Here is a 17,207-nt window from a genome sequence, read left to right as displayed (position 1 = left end):
TTCAAAGCTTGAGAAAACACACAAGAAGGACTGCAACCAGCCATCACTCCAGGCTTTGTCTCCTCTCGGCCCTCCAGCCTCACCCTGCAAACATATGATAGTCACCGGGAATTGCACCACGTTAAAGACAGAGATGTGTCAGTAAGATCTCCCTGGGACAGCTGACCCACTGACACCCTTCTCTTGTGGCTTTTGCACTGCATGACCACGCCGAGGGGAAACACGTGGGGAGAAGAGGAGAGAGAGGGAAAGGTAAACAGGCCCCTCAGACCCTTAGGTTTAGCTGTAGTTCCCACTGGGGCTGTAGACTGCATTGCCTCCTGTAGCCAGAGGGATGGAGTTTGAAGTATGTAAGCCCTTGGAAACTGTGCAATTGAGCAAGGTCTAATCATCAGTCATTGGAAAAGAAGTGTTCAATAAGCTCCAGCTAGGATTTAACTCAAAGGCATTTTGAAAGTTGCTTCAGTGAGTTAGAATTGCAGCCTTTTGCCCCACATTTCTCCACAAATATTCTATGGGCATTTTTTAAGCCCCAGAGCCCTTAACTAACATTATTTAAGGCAATTTTATGTGTCTAATTGTACAGATTGTTTGCTACCTTTTGAGCAAAAAAATGATCTCAAAATACCCTTGTGTCTACTGATATTTCAAGGTAAGAAAATGCCCTGGAATGCTTCCCATTTTCCAAAGGTAATATTTTCCAAAATAAACATTGGAGTAACTGCACAGTTGATACCATGTGAATATTTTAACTCACACAATAATATTCTAGAGTTTATGGAACTTTGGCCTTTTTCCAGGAGGCTTGGAAATCCAAAAGTTGGTTGTTTCTTCTCAGTGGGAGAAAAGATGGAGGATGTGAATCAGAATTGGTAAATTGGAAAGGAGGTCACCAACTGAACGGAGTTAAGTGGGGAAAAGTGCAGCGCAATCTTCAGTGGGAGAAAAGCCAGTTGCACAGAGGAAGGACTGGTTACCATTAACGGCTTCAAAATTAGGGCCTCGGAGGAGAATTGAATGGGGAAGTTAACAACCGCTTGTTTCACTTTCTCTTCTAGAAGATGGGGTTGTAATGAAATCCAGGTGCAACCCTGGGATATCAGGGATCCCCAACCTTGTCTGTTCAGAAGGCCCCCAAACCTTCAGTGCTTGTAGCTCACGTGCCTCCTCTTCCAAGGAGTCTTCCCTGCTGGCCAGACTGCAGTTATCAAATGATATCACACTGTCCAGATGCTTTGTTTCCTTCTCCTTTCCCCCATGGTCTGTGAGACTCTCAAGACCAGGATATAAGAGGCACGCAATAATTGTGTGCCGAATGTGGATGGAATGAGCTTCCCCAGCTGGAAATAATCCCTCCCTTCACTGAGCTCTCTCGATGATTTGCACTTACCTCACTCATGTAATTTTTTTCATATTCTACCTTAGACTATAATTTCTGTACATTTTAGCTCCATTATTAGACTCAGAATTCTTCTACAAGATGAGATAATGCATGTAAAGCATCAGTGCCCTATCAGCTGAATAAAGGATAGCTACTATTATTTATGTAACGGGGTGCCTGGGGGAACAGAAATCTTAGTTTATTTAAAGCATATTTTAAAAAAAAGCTTCAGAGAATCATCTTGAAGCCAATCTCATTTGTTTTGCAAGAGTCACCTGAATGACTGTTTTTATTTATGCAACTACAAGAGACCTACTACTTCTTGGAAGGAGGGAATAATAGAATGTCTTAGTCTTGAAATATCTGTTCTTTCCCATTCCCCTTGGAGAAAGCTGGCATAGGGGTTTAGTGCGCAGTTCACAACTCCAGGGAGCACCATTTGTATTGCAGTCTATTATGATGGATGTATATACTCTGATGATGCGCTCCCAGGGATACCACTCCTGAATACAATACGGATGGTGTCCCTGGAGTTGTGCAAGGAGGCAGCCCTAGGAAGAGGAAAGGAAAGGGGCTCTGACACTTTCCTCTTTGAGGTTCAAGGTTATTGGATCTTAAATGGATTGGGATGGTGCTCACTGAGATCTGCTGGCAGGAAAGAAGATGAAGAGCCCTAGAGAAGCACTGCCATACGAGAAGGGCTGTCGTCAAAGGGTGGGGCCAGCAAAGCTTTCTGTGGATGCCACTGGGAAGCAATGACAGAACACATGGAGTGCACACCAAGTGAGCCGAGGAGCTGAACCCTGAAGGCAAGCCTTGGTGCATCACGTGGCCAGGGCAGGATCTGGACCAGCGATAGTTTTACCTCAGCAGGAGACAAGCCCAGCAGACTATAAAGGAGCAGCAGGGACACAGGATGACAGAAGCAGAACAAAGAAACTTTGATTTTTCTCTCAGCCTGGCTTTTGGAAGTGAGTTATAACCCTCTGGATTGAGGAAATGTTTTGAATTCTTAAATAACTCAGGGGAGAGAGATACTGGACTTTCTGCTAATGAAGGCATATAGGGTAGAGCAGTTAACTGAAAAAGTTAAAGAGATGATTATATTTGGATTCTGGGATGGTAAATGAGGTCATAAGGGCTTTATCTTCTCTATTATCATCATCAGCTCAGAGCATTTGGCACATAGCTGGCCCACGATGGGGGATCCATGAGACCAAGGCATCTTTTTAAAATAAATTTGAGAGTTCAAGTCTTTTCAGATTGAGTCCCAAAGTGAAACAGACTCTAGGCCAACTCAAGAAAGGGCCTGACTCCCTGGAGGGACACTATAACCAAAACACCTTTCTGGGCTGCCTCTACTACAGGTCAGAAATACCGAGATAGATCTGGAACTCTCCCTCCCTGCTGTTCTGTATTTCCCCTGCTGCTTTTCCTCGAAGGTCCAGAAGGCTGAAGCTGGTGTTTTAACTCCACTGCAAGTTCCCCATCCTGCAGGATACGTGCTCAGCTTGTGTTAATGACTGACCAGCCATCTGGATGAGTGCAAAGTTTTGATATTGAAAGAACTGAAGTAGTTAATTATCAATTGATTCCAGACATGAGATCCAAGTGACAATTAAGGAAACTGTTTCCTTCTGATTTTGTGTGTGTGTGTGTGTGTGTGTGTGTAATTTTCGTTATTAAAAATGAAATCTATCGTTTCAGAAGAAGCATTCCATTTATAATTTTATAACCAGATAAACAAGAGTACCCTTTGGCCCTGCCTTATCTTCTGGCTTCAGTGTGGTGGTTAAGATCTTGGGCTTTGGGTCAGTCAGCACTAGGTTGGAACCATGTTTGTTTACAACCTATTAGTTGAGTGATCTTCAGCAACTCACTTAACTTCCAAAGTGTGTTTCTATTATAATTGTATACAGTTTGTAAAATGAAATGAGAAGTTATATGTCAGGCACTGTGCCTGCACAGAATAAGCATTCAATCAATAGTAGCTATCCTATTTATAATTATTTCCTTCATCACCAAACTCCTCTCTGCTCCCTTTTACTCCTTATTTCATATCCACACTGGAACCCACTGCACCCCAGGGCCCATGCTCCACACACTCTGCATGTTCTTTTAAAAATCTTCAATGACTTCCTTATTGCCAAGGCCAATGCCTATTTTTCATTGTTTCTCCTGTTTTCTCTGGGGTATTTGACATCCTCACACACTCTCTTCTTTTTGGAATTTTCTCCTCTCTTGGTTTCCATGACAATCCATTCTCCTGGTCGCAACATCCCTCTTCTCAAATTTCTTACCTATCTTCTTCCTTCATTGGTCAGCCCTTAGGTATTACTATTCTCAGATTTAACCCTTCACCTGTTTTTCTTTTTCACCTTGTACACTACTCCCTTGACTTTGGTCACTTATAATCCAATTACCTTTAAACTTCTATTGATACTTCTATCAAAATCTCTAGACCTGTATTTTTGACATCTTGCTTGACATTGGAATTTCCCTTGGGAACCTCAGACTGAGCGAATATATTGTGAAATATGTCCTCTCCCATCCCAACGAGCTCCTTATCCTGTGGTCTTTTTTCTGTTAGTAGTATTACTATTTCCCCAGTCATTCAAGCAAACTGACTTTATCTATCACTTCTCCCTCTCTCTTATCAGTCCCTCCACCCCAATACCCCATCATTCTATTCATTCGACTCCTAAACATTTCTCAAATCTATCCTTTCTTCTCCATCCTCACTGCCACAACCATGATTTAGGTCATCATTAGCTCTTGCTCAATACTGCAGTAGCTTTCTACATAGCTGCCATTTTGTATTCCTAAAATACAAATATAATCATGCCACTTACCTACTAAAGGACTTTATAGACTGCATCCTCAAAACTAGACAGACTAGGGTGGGGCTGCTGAAAAAAAGAGAGAGAGAGAAAGAGTCATTTACTTTAAAAAAAATTAGAGCAGATTCAAGGTTTCCATGGCAACTGCACAGCCATCTGGTACTCACTTGAATTCTGATATGCTTTCTTAAGTAGAAAAGAAAAAAACGGAATTAGAGCCAGCACACTGGGAAGTCACATAAGCCTTGGACTACGAAGGGGAACCGTTCACACGGACACCGTTCACCATGGGTGCTGTGGAGTAAAGGCTGAGAACCGCTGGCCTGTGTCTTGATGACCGCCAAACTCCAAGACCTCTTCCTCTGCTTTGTCAGTACAAACACTATATGAGTTTAGTGCTCAGGGATGGTAAAGGCCTGCTGGTGACTCAAGATAAATAAAGTGCACAGGAGACCAAAAACAGACACCAGAATGATTATTTAACAATTTTTCAGTGAGAACTAAAACTGTCAGATACATTGGAATATCAGTATTATATTGAAGGATGCATTTGCTCCTTGTTATTAAGCTATGTAAGAAGGCTGTAATTATAATATTGCTTTGTGGGCCCGGCTAAGATATTCTGTCATATCTTTCTCACAATAATGATGGTCTTGCTGATGGGACTGGAAATTGATAACTTCCTGTGTCCATCAGCATAGTAGGGACCCCCTTGTCATTAGACCTGGAAATAACTTAAATTGTATGTCCAGCAATAAGTATCTCCCTCTAGGGCAATGCTGGGATGGGAAATACATTTGCTTCTCAAGACTCTTTTTCTGTGCTTTGTAACTGAAAAAAAATCTCTCTTAGAGTTGTGACTTCTTTCTTCCCTCAATCAAGTTGCAGTCAAATCCTATAGGATTGGGAATTTTCCTATCTCTAAGGTGATTTTTCACATCTGCTCTGAACCAGATAAGATTCATTGTCTTTAGGGTCTCAATGTCACATGGGAACTTTATTTCACAGATTTCCAACTTCTTGAACTTATTCTAGACCTCAAGGACCAGCAACAACCAGTACTGATGACCAGAAAGGAGGAATAAATCCTTTAAGAAAGTGACTGAGGGCTTCAGAGGTAATACATGAGTTGATTCTTAAAGGATGGGTAGAGGTTTTCCAGGCGAAGTGACTGGCAATTATAAAGGCAAAGAGGCTTACAAAAGCATGCTATGTCCAGGGGATGCTCAGAAATGTGGGATGGTGGTCTAGATAGAGGGTGGGAAGTGGTAGGAGAGGAGACAGATCAAACAGGTCAGGTTATGGAGAGCCTCATGTTGCCATGGTGGGTCATGGATATTCAAGAGGGCCATTATGAGTCAAACATGGATCCCAGTGAAAAGTCTACTGCCTACCCCCACCCCAATATAAGAAAAAGTGTTCCCTTTCTCTTCTGCCGAGGGGGAAGGCAGACATGCTCAGATAAGATTTGGGGGAGGAAGGAGACAGTTGTTTTATCCTCTGTGACAGAAGCAAGCTTACCACAGAATAGGTACCAGGCATCTGACCTGGCACACAGTAGGCACTCAGCAAATGCTAGCTGAGTGAACAAGAAGCTGTGATTTGAGGCTAAACAAGTCACAAATCAAGAACATGGAAAATAAATAAATAAACCTAACCACCTCCCCCCACCAAGAAAAAGGATGTGGGCAAAGGTGGCAACAGCATCTAGTCCCATATCAGCTCAGTGCTGCCTTGACTGCTTCCTCTTGGGCTCCCAGCCCATGACGCTCGGCGGTGCCGCCTCCACCACAGCTCCCAGAGCCCGTGTTCGCATTGCACCCTGTTGGCCACATTATTCAATTTCATCTTAATTTTACCATTGGGTTCCAGACTTTTTCCTCTCCTAAAAAGGTTTAAATCCTTTCCCCTCTTCCCATTAATGATGATTTATTATAAAAATCTATCTTAGAAAATAAACAAAATCCAAGAAAAAAATTTTCCACACAATTGTCATTTAATCAGATAAATGTTTGATATAACACTTGTCTTTGTTACCATCTAGCTCTTCCCTAAATGCTTACTCAAGTATTACACATATTTGCAGTAATACTCATATGGACTTTCATATTGGACATTTTAACCTGACATTATACCATGCTTATTGTTCCATGTTGTTTTTAAGTATTTGTCTTCTCGCCTTTCCTCGTGTCCATTTTCCCCCACCCCCTGAATACTTAACAGCCTGCTGTATCCTATTGCCACTCAATTCTCATGAAACCACATACAAATATAGATATTCTTTGATCCTTGTTTTATACAAATCAATCACACTACATACAGTTCTCCGTTCTTTGCTTTTCCCATTTAATGATACATCATGGATATACCTCTAGGTCAACAAATTCATTCAAAATATACCTGTCAAAGATGATTAGTTCACAGTTAATTCTACCTGCATTTACTGATGGGCCTTCAGGCATTTTCCAGTTCCTACTGATAATTTTGCAATAAATATTCTCACCTGTAAACCCTATAGTATAAGTTTATTTCTTCTCTAGAACATGTTCCTAGATTGTTAGGTCAAAGGTATGTGTAATTTAAATTTTAATAGATGTTGCAAGATGACTTTCCCCAAAGGTCACATTCCCATATACCCACAAGCTTATCAGCTTATCTGTGCAAATAGTCTGAAAAGCAATAAAGCCTGATGGTTAACAACAGAAGCTCTGAAGCAATACTACCTGGTCTGACTTCTAGATCTTGCATTACAACCTGTGTGACCTTGAGCAAGTTAAGTGTCATGCTGTACCTCAGTTTCATATCTGGACAACAGGGATAATGATAGTCCCTACCTAACACTGATATGCGTAAGATGCTTGGGACAGCGTCTGGCACATACTGAGTAATTATAGTTATGATGAATTGGAATCGTATTATGATCAACTTGCAATATTTCCTCTAGTGTTTCTGGTTTTTATCTTAAAGATATGGCATAGAGCACTCTCCCAACCATTTCAGTAGGAAACAAAAATCTCAGCATTTGTTAATACAAGCAAATCAGGATTTTTCAACTGTCCATTGCTATGACACAACCTTTAATGGTGTTCCTCAGTGTGTTCTGGAAGTACTTCCTTCTGTCCGTAGCTTTCTTGTTTAATGAGCCCAGCCAGCCTGAAAGAACAGCGTTCCTAAACTTTGCACAACAGCAACAGCTCATGGCCATTTGGGCACAGGATTGCTGCCAAGTTTTCACAGTAACAAACAGAAAGCCATCCTATTTCTCTGCCCCTTTTTTTATTTGAGAGGATATCAGTTTCTTTGTGTGAAAGGAGCCACGCCCCAGAGAAAAACTAGTTTTTTACAAAGGACAGAAAATGAGCATTTCATTTTATTGAGCCACCAAGAGAGCAGCCCGCTCTGCATCTTGCAAGCTGTTTCGTTGGAGCGTGCAGTGACATTCCAAGTACATATTTACATAAATTCCAGCTTAACATGAAATCAAACAAACAGAAAGATCAAATATTTGAAACTTCTTTTGTAGATTACTTTTGTGATTAAGACACAAAAGGGACAGTGAGCGAGCTTATAGACAGGAAGCTTTTCTGGAGCAACTTTTAGGGACTGTTGGAAGAATCAGCCCACATTCAATTCTGTTGAACTCTTCAGGCATTTAAGTACTTACTACTTTAAAAATCCTAGGCATTGGTGGGGGTGGAGCACAAAAAGAAGTGTGGAAGGATTCACGCACCCTGTGGCTAACATGCTTCTAGGGGAGAAAACACCACACAGGCAGTGATAAGCTACATACTGGGTCTTTCTTGGTAACAAGTGGGAGAAAAGCCCATTCAAACTGACTTAAACAAACAAAAATTATTAGCTCATATAATGAAAAGTACCAAGGTGCTGGCCTCAAATGGGGCTTGATCCAAGGGCTCACTGGGACCCCAACTCTCTCCAGCTTCTGGATCTGCTCTTCCAAGTGTAAGCTGTACTCTCAGATTCTATGTGAAGGGAAGATAGCTTCCCAGAGCTCTAGTTCTATATCTTCCAAGATTCAAATACAACAGAAATTAGGGCTTCTTTCCCATAGCAGTACGACCTAAGTCCTGTATGTGATTTTCAGGGGCTTGAATTTGTTCGCAAGCTTATCCTTAAACTTATCACAGTGGCCAGAGGGATGCCATGGTCTAACTGGTCAAGACTGAGTGCGTTGCCCAGCCCTAGACACAAGGATGGAGTCAGCACTTGCCAAAGCAAGTGAACCGAGCTTGAGAGAATGGGTGATACCTCAGAGAAAAAAAATAAAATCAGAGATCTATTACCAGAAGAGGGAGACATGATTCAAAAACAAAATATAAATAAAGAATGATGAGAAGATGGGGTAGAGACATACTCTGGCTTTAAGGATCTAAGAAGGAACCACAGAAGTGGAATCAAGAAGTGGAACAGAGTTCAAATTCCTTCTTATTGTGAGAATCTGTTACTTTGGGAATTGCCCTAAAACAAACTATTGTAAAATACTGGCATTGTGATCTATACCTAGGGGTCCTTTCTGATTCTGATGTCAGGCAAGCGTGGGTGTTAAGATCCAAATCTGCCCCTTGTATGACCTTGGGTCTCACCTGTAATGTAAGGGGAATAACAGTCCTACTTCATATGGCTTTACAAAGATCCAAGTATCGTGACGATTATTACAACATCCCCATGGTGGGACTAGATCCCCAACTCTTGAGAGAGTGTATGTCTTTATATCATCATCTCTCATTACCTTTACAGTCCATTAAAATTAGGGTTCCTCCTTATCATACTAATTAAATTTTTCTTATGAAGGACATAAATGAACTCCTAATGGCTAAAGCCAATGAATAGTTCTCAGCCTTTATTTTACTTCTACATAGAACTAATATTCTTTATATATATATTTTTTATTATTGAAGTATAATCAATTAACAATGTTGTATCAATTTCAAGTGTACAGCATAATGCTTCAGTCATACATGAACATACATATATTCTTTTTCATACTCTTTTTCACAATAGAACTAACATTCTGACCACTACTCTCTCCTTCTTGAAACTCTTTAATCCATTTCTTCCATTATTTTTCTTTTTGTGTTGTCTTCCATCTGTATCACTGTCCCGTTCTGTATTCTTCTCTGGGTCCTCTTCCTCTTCCCACTCCCTAGATTTGGGGTTTCCTGGGAGTCTTTGTCCTTGTATCTGATTGTAATCATGACTGTTCATTGTCTTTTAAATAGCCTTTCCTATGTTAGGGGAAATTCCCGTTTTTAAATAGTAAATTTTACAATGTAGTTGTCCTTCTCCTTTGCAACAAGGATGCAGGCACACAATCTTGGTACCATCAATCAGTTCAAACCATATGAGACTTAGCTTAGAAATCTTTAGTTATCACCTCCAGGTTCCTCATCTTCTCAAACTCTAAGCAACCACCAGTCTACTATCTATCTCTGTAAATTTGCCTATTCCATATTTTATATAAATGGAATCATAAAATAGGTGATCATTGTAGACTGACTTCTTTCACTTAGCATCATGTTTTCAAGCTTCATCCATGTTGTAGCATGTATCATACTTCACTCCTTTTTATGACCCAATAATATCCAGTTGTATGGATATATCATATTTTGCTTATCCATTCATCAGTTGATGGACATTTGGGTTGTAGCAGCTTCTATGATTACTACTTCTTCTTTATTTTAGCGATGAGGAAATTGAATCTCAGAAGGTAACTTCACCAAGGTCAGACAGCTAGAAAGTGGCGCAACTGAGATGTACACAAACCCAGGTGTATCTGATGCTTTAATTCCTGTCTTAACCACAACTCCATTGTCTCTTACCATGCTATACAACCTTGTGAGCCTACACAAAAGAGGATGCGCAAGGCCAATAAAATTCTCGTTGAAAATCCTTTTAGGATCATGACTGAAATTTCACCTTGAAAATCAAGTAGGTGAAATTATCCAAGAATTTTTGAAAACTAAATTTTTTTTAAGATAGCAAAATAGAACTTAGCTTTCTCAGATTTTAAATCAATGTAAGTCCCCACTCGTTAAATCCTAATAGCCAACACTTTTATAGCACTTACTGTAAGTCTCTAAGAACAGTTCTAAGTGCTTTACATATATTAACTGATTCAATCATCACAACAATTGTTTGTGGTGCCTGTACATGAGTGTCCCCATTTTGCAGATGGGAAAATCAAGATACTTGCCCCACATTATAGAGCTGATGGATGGTAGAGATGGTATTTGAACTTATGCAATCTAACTCTGAATTTTGGGTTCTTAATCACTGTCCTCATAAGCCAGACAAACATAATAAACTATCTAACATAGTTAAAGCAAATAAAGAATAATTATCAAATATGTAGGAGATAGACTATTTAAAAGCAACAGAGGATAACACAATGTTAAAAAGATATACCTCAAAGTACAAAAAATAATTTTTTATACACCTGACAAACCAAAATCAAACAGAAAGCAACAAATAGGAAGAAAATATTCACAGTGCATATGGAAGATAAGAATTAATTCACATGAAAATTAATAAGAAAAACAGTACAGGGCCAAATAGAGAGGCAGAAAAAGGACATAAATTATGGCCCAAAAAAGAAACACTTACTTGAGAAAACATGTTTAACCTCATTAGTAATGAAAGAAATGCAAGTTAAACCTACGATGAATTTTTTTTTCCCTATCAAATAAAAAAAAAAATACAACATTGAAGGATGCTATCTAGTCTTGGCTAGGAGGTAATAAACCGGCATTTTCAAACATTGCTGTTAGAGGCATAAATTAGGAGTGCCTTTCTGTCAAACTGTCTTTCAAGATTAAACAAGAACCTTAAATATTCATGTTATTTGATTCCTTTCCTGGGAATCCAGTCTAAGGAAATAAGCATAAATTTAAAAAAGGTTTTATGTTCAATGACATTTGTAACAATTCAGATAAAAAATATTGGAAATCATCTAAATACCTAACAATTAGGAAATAGGAAAATAAATCACTCAATATATACACATGAGGTAGCCATTAAGACTTCATTTACCCAATTATGTAAAAAGTTGGGGAAATATTCCTGTTTAACTGTAAAAAAAAAAAAGCCAGAATATGAATTTTTATATTTATTACAAAATGTATATGATGACAACTATTAAAGAAATAACCTAGTGAAAGACTTAAGAGAAACATATCAAAAATCCTAAATTGTTAAGCAATTTTCTTTGCACATTTTGTGATTTGCCAAATTTTTTTATAATGAGCACTGATTTATAATGGTTAAAAAAAAAAAACCTGAAAAAACTTTGTTTCTAAAAAACGGTTCATGGGTTGCGTTACACATGTTGAATTGGCTGATCCCAATTACTCCCGTCTCTCACTGGCACAGCTATCTGACCCAGGGGAGTGGTGTGCTTGTATCTCTTTGAAGAGCCAGCTCTGGAGATAAGCCTCCATTGACCTGTGGGCCTGCTGACTTGCCAGCAATGCCAGATAAGGAATTTGAAACACATAAGGAAACTTCAGTGCCACTGGCTGGTTCTCGTCAGGAGAGCTCAGGCGGGGCCGTTTTTGTCTCCTCTGGTCAGTGGCCCTGAGAGAAGGCAAGATTACGCTGTAGCTTTTGCACCCTGTCCAGGGCGTCTGGCTCCACCACATACCAGTGGGCCTCTCTGGCTGTGGAGGAATGCCTGGCTGGAGAGGCAGAGGAAAACGATGCCCGGTGGTGAAGGAGGCAGATAAGATCTCCAAACAAAGACGTTAGTCCTGGTTAACAGCTTCCAAAGTCTGAGCAGCAAACAGAAACCTCCGGGAAAGAGGGAATCAAACACGGGTAGGAATTCCCTGGCCTGACCCGTGGGAAGGGTTAGGGGCCTTCAGAATTCTTCCTCCTGCTCTCATTCTTTCACTGGCCAGTAACTAATTGAGCTCGTAGGATAAGCCAGATGTGGCTCCTCAGAGGTTTTACTCACAGACCCATGCAAGAGGTAACCCGTCAGCCAGACAATTAGGCCCAGGATACAGGATGCTAGGCCTGTGATATCAGGCACATCTTCCAACACTGGGCAGGGCTCCTTGGAGGAAAGTGGATTCTAAAGTAAAACTTTAGAAGAGGAGTTGGCCTGATGAAGGTGAGTAAGGATGGGGAAGAAGCATCTTCCAGGCTAAGGAAGTAGCTAAGACCTGCGGGCCAGAGAGAGGGGGAGCATTTGAGGAAGCCTATGACATCTGGAAAGGAAGACAGGGAGAGAGGAAGTGGTTTCTTCCTGTTCCCCTTGGATTGAGTTATGAAGAAAGGAGAGAGGACAAAGAAGAAAAATAGATTTGCCAAAGCCTTCTTCTTCTTCGTTTCAAAACTTTGCCCTTTAATTTGTCCTGTACGCTGTTGTCAGCTCTCTTAACCCTTGTGCTGTCGTTTGAAGGCTGCAGAGGAAATGAAGGGTCAGAAACTGCCCAAGGTTGAGGTCTGAGATCCATCACACAGAGATGAGACTGACCAGCCAGACCAGAGGTGATCCAGGGGGCCCTTAAACACTACGATTGTGATCATTTTCTGTTCCAAGGAAACGGAGCCGGTATTGGGGTGAGAGATGTCCTTCAGTCATTCTGCATATCCTGAATGCAGAGTGGGTATCCACTGATGCAATTCACAGGCTCACTGGGGAGGTAATACATGCACACATGAGTGGGCTTTGTTCACTTGTTATGAGACAGTAGCGGAGTCAGGAGTACAACTGAATTTTACAGAGTCCTTATTATGTGTTAGGTACTCTGTGAAGTGCTGGGGAGAAAAGATGAGACAAAAAAACCTTTCTTAAAGTAGATGAGGGTCTACTAGCCCGTGTGTATATGTGGTGGAGAGAGAACAAGGTGGGAAATGAACACTGAAATAGAATTTAAAAGTAAATGCTTCACTATCCTGTGAACTTACCAAAATCGATCCATTGGCTCTCTGTCCTTCTGTAGCCCTCACTTAAGGGCCGAGTTGAATGACAGGTGGATATCTCACAGCTCCTTCCCAGATAAGAAAACTCAGAAAAATATGATAGGGTCAAATGGACACGAAGTCAGAGAGCCCTGAGCTTGAACTTCGGGCTGCACTCATTCATCTTGTGTCCCTGGCAGGTTACTGAACCTTTTTGAGCCTCAGACTCCTCATCGAAAACAGGTTAACAATAGCTGTGTGTGGCAGATACTGTTGGTGGCCTAGCCAGTGACAGTGGCCCTTCTTTTTGCTCTCAGAAGCTCTCCCAGTTTTATTTGGGGGAGGAAAGCAACTAAACTAGGTGATGGCTCATGAGTGGTCTAAGGCAAGAGTCAGCAAACTTTTCTGTAAAAAGCCAGAAAGCAAAATTCTAGACTTTGCAGACCATTGAGCCTCTGTGAAAACTCTGCCATTGAAAACGGCATGATAATACCTAAATGAATGAGTGTGCATATGTCACAACAAAACTTTATTTACAAAAACAGGCTGTGGTCCAGATGTGGTTGCTATTTGCCCATTCCTAGTCGAGGGCCACCCTGACCATCTAGCTCCTACTTTCTCCACTTTTTGCTACTAAAAGTATCCATCTGATCTAGTTCTGGCCAATGATAACTAACTAGAAGTCTGATGAGGAAGGTTTTGGAAAAGTGTTTGCTTTCCTGATAAAATGGGGACTAATGTGGCTGGCCCTTGACTTCCCTCTTAATTCTACCTTGAATGAGGATGTGATATCTGGAGTTGATGCAGCCAGCTTGCAATCATGAGACAAGCATAAGACTAAATGCCAACTTGCTAAGGAGACTAATGCATAAAAAAAGAGACTAGTTCCTTGATGTCATCAGTGAGACACGGAATCAATGCCAGCACCAATTACTAGACTGCTAAACCCCTAACTTGTTAAACCACTCTGGTCAGATTTTATGCATTTTGCAGCCATATCTAACTTTAAGTAATCTCAATATATCCCAGGCTGATCGTGAATACAAGATGAGATTAATATGCAAATCACATAGTAGATACTCAATAAATGATGGTTCTCTTCACATTTCATTTCACAGAAAATTGATATCGTTCCCTTTGTGATCAGCATTGTTAACATTTTTGCACAAGCTCCTCTCAAAAACAAGTCATGTAGAATGGAATATTTTTCAGTGCCATCTTTAGTTTCACTCTAATTTTAAGTTTCCAAGGCCTCAGAAAGGCTAGGAAAGGGAAGGACTAAAAAGAATATCTAGTTTAGCAGGAGCCTGAGTATGAAAAGATCCCAGGTAATTGTTAAACAAATTGGAGCAACAAACTCTCCCCAGTAACTATTAATGAAAGTGTGCTTCTGCGTTCCCTTCCTCCGCTGCTTGCCAAGGTTCCTCATACCTGCCTGCTCGGACTTCAGATGTGAAGATAAGAAGCACGTAGGATGTCCTGCACAATGAGACCCTCAGCAGATGCTGTTCCGTGTTCCTGTCCTCTCTTATCCCCACCTTGCACTCTCACAGTCTCAGCTTATTAAAGAATCAGACTCAGTGTGCGAGGGAGTCCCGTGAAGAAGACACTCTAAGCCTGAAGGAGGTGGGGAGAAGACAGAGAATGATTAGTCCAGGGACTGGGAGCAACAAGGAACAAGGGTTTAGAAATGTTCAGAATCAAGCAGGTCAGAAACAAGTTTCTAAGAAGAAGGTGTCTGGAATCTTTCTCTCTCTTAAAATATTGCCACGTGTGTGTGTGTGTGTGTGAGTGTGTGTGTGTGTATGTGTGTTTCAAAGAAGCCATGCAGAGGGAGGGTATAGCTCAAGTGGCAGAGTGCATGCTTAACTTGCAGGAGGTTCTGGGTTCAATCCCCAGTACCCCCTCTAAAAATAAATAAAAATAAATAAACCTAATTACCCCCCCCAAATAAAATAAAATAAAATAAGTCATGCAGAGACAGACAGTATCCAATAAATGTTTTTGAAAGTATGGATCAATGGGTGGGTGGACAGATGGATGGATCATTAGAGACAGGAACGGGTACTGCGAACAAGGAGCAGCAGTGGTCCGGCTGTCTCTTGGTTTGGGTGGCTCTGTGAAAACTTTTCAAACTTTCTGGTGCATCAATTCTGTTCTAAGGTGAAAGCAGCCACAGACAATACGTAAAGGAACTCAGCAGGATGTTTCCCAATAAAACTTCATTTACAGAATCAGGTGGTGGCTATAGTTTGCCCACCCCTGCTCCAGGCTCTGTCCACATCTGGGAACACCTCCTGGAACTGCAGCAGCCATTTTCCTACCAGCCTGAGGATGGAGACGGACAGGTGCAGATAAGAAGCCTAGTCCTTTGACAGGAGCCTCTACTCCTGATACACCTGGAACCCGTCCTCATTCTGTGCTTCTTATCCTCTGAGATAGGTGATTTTTGTTTTTATTATGTCCATGTGAGTGGGCTTTACTCTTAATTGCAGCCAAGAGCGTCCAAGGTGCCATACTTCCCTAAGAGGAAAAGCTCCCCCTTGTCTATTTCCCTCACCAGCTTGTAGTGGGACAATAAATGTACTGAAGGCAGCAGGAGAAAGGAGGGAAAAAGAGAAACGCCTCCTTACTGAAGATTTCCCAGAGCAAGAACTCACTTTAGTCAGTTTAAAAATCCTTGAGGAATTGCTATACTGCTAAATAGCCTGAACTGCCACTGATCTGTTAGAGTAGTGTTTAGAGAGCTTTAAAGATGATGCAAATATAGCTCCTGCTCTTAGTTAGTGGACTAACTTCACTGAGCCACCCGTTTTTACTGTCCTTCATTTGTTTTATATGTGTAAATTTTCTCTCTACCAATTTAGAAAGAAGCCATTTTATGGCAGGACACTTTTTGTAGACCTTACAGAATTGGGCACTTAACAGGTAAACAACAAATGCATTATTAACTCAGTTTTCATGAGCATATTACATTGTGATGAACATGTTCCAGAATAAGAATGATTTTGGGTTATTTTAAATGGTCCTAGTCTGATTTAAGCTACCTATTGCAAAAAAAAAAATTGTATTGAGTCTATCTGGGAAATGTTTTAAAAATTCAGTGAATCAACTTCTAAAATTCAGCTATTTAAACTATTGATTCATTTTTTCTCTAGGGGGAGTACTTTGCCTATGGCGAAACTCGTACAGTATGAACTTGTACGATGGGAGCCCACTTGTCCAGTGTGTGGTTGTTGCAATAAACATATCCCAGTAAGCACAGGTATATCATTCTTTTTCTGAAATTAACAAGACATTTATTGTTATGTATAAATGTCAGAGGCTGGCCTGTAACTCTGGGGCAGTTTTCAAATATAGTTAGTTGGGTAAAACACGTAAGAATACAGTTAAGTAAACTACATAAGTAGGCAAGATGAAATTAGATTATGAGAAGCTGGAAAGAAAAAAGATCAGTCTAGTTTAGACTTGCCTTAATTACAGCCCATATGCAATGAAATGAAATGTGGTAATTTGATCCAAGTTGATTTAATGGTATAATCCCTTTTTTGCACTAGTAAATAGCCCCCAAATTGCCTTTTGTATGAATTATGTTACAAGCAATGTGTACTTCTATCAGAGAGACTGGTTAAACAAAAAAGGTAGAATTTTAAAGGTGATCTTAAAGAAAAAACAAAACAGCACGGGGATTTTTTTAAAAATTGAGATTCCTGCAGACAGCACCTTTTTAAAAAGTACAGGTTTATTTTCCTGGCTGTGTAAATAATATGTGCATCCTGTAGAAAGCACAAAGGAGAAACTAAAAATTATGTGTAAGCTCAAAATCCAAAGATAACCACTGTAAAAACTCAGGGGTAGTTCTCTCTCTCTCTCTCTCTCTCTCTCTCTCTCTCTCTCTCTCTCTCTCTGTGTGTGTGTACATATATATCTTTCTCTCTGGCACATAGGAAAAACAGATTTATTTTAAGGTCTATGGTTAAAAACATATTAGACATCACTAATATTTCCCCAGATCATTAAGTATTTTTCATTAACACCTGTAGATACACTTTTATTTTAGT

General features: G+C 40.4%; 1 protein-coding gene across 8 annotated transcripts in view; it reads right to left on the bottom strand.

Annotated features, from left to right (window-relative positions):
* The window catches only part of TMEM135 (transmembrane protein 135), a 271,951-nt gene that overhangs the window by 233,566 nt on the left and 21,178 nt on the right, over positions 1-17,207 (bottom strand). For 7 of the 8 annotated variants that reach the window (XM_032488841.1, XM_032488840.1, XM_032488843.1 and 4 more), the window contains one exon: positions 4,234-4,290. The gene's annotated coding sequence lies outside the window, so the exon portion shown is untranslated. The remainder of the gene's footprint in view (positions 1-4,233; positions 4,291-17,207) is intronic. The other variant, XM_032488842.1, reaches the window with a different exon arrangement.

This window comes from Camelus ferus, chromosome 10 (genome assembly GCF_009834535.1).
Source record: "Camelus ferus isolate YT-003-E chromosome 10, BCGSAC_Cfer_1.0, whole genome shotgun sequence".
Taxonomy (NCBI): Eukaryota; Metazoa; Chordata; class Mammalia; order Artiodactyla; family Camelidae; genus Camelus; species Camelus ferus.
This window is presented reverse-complemented; position numbering and strand designations above follow the sequence as displayed.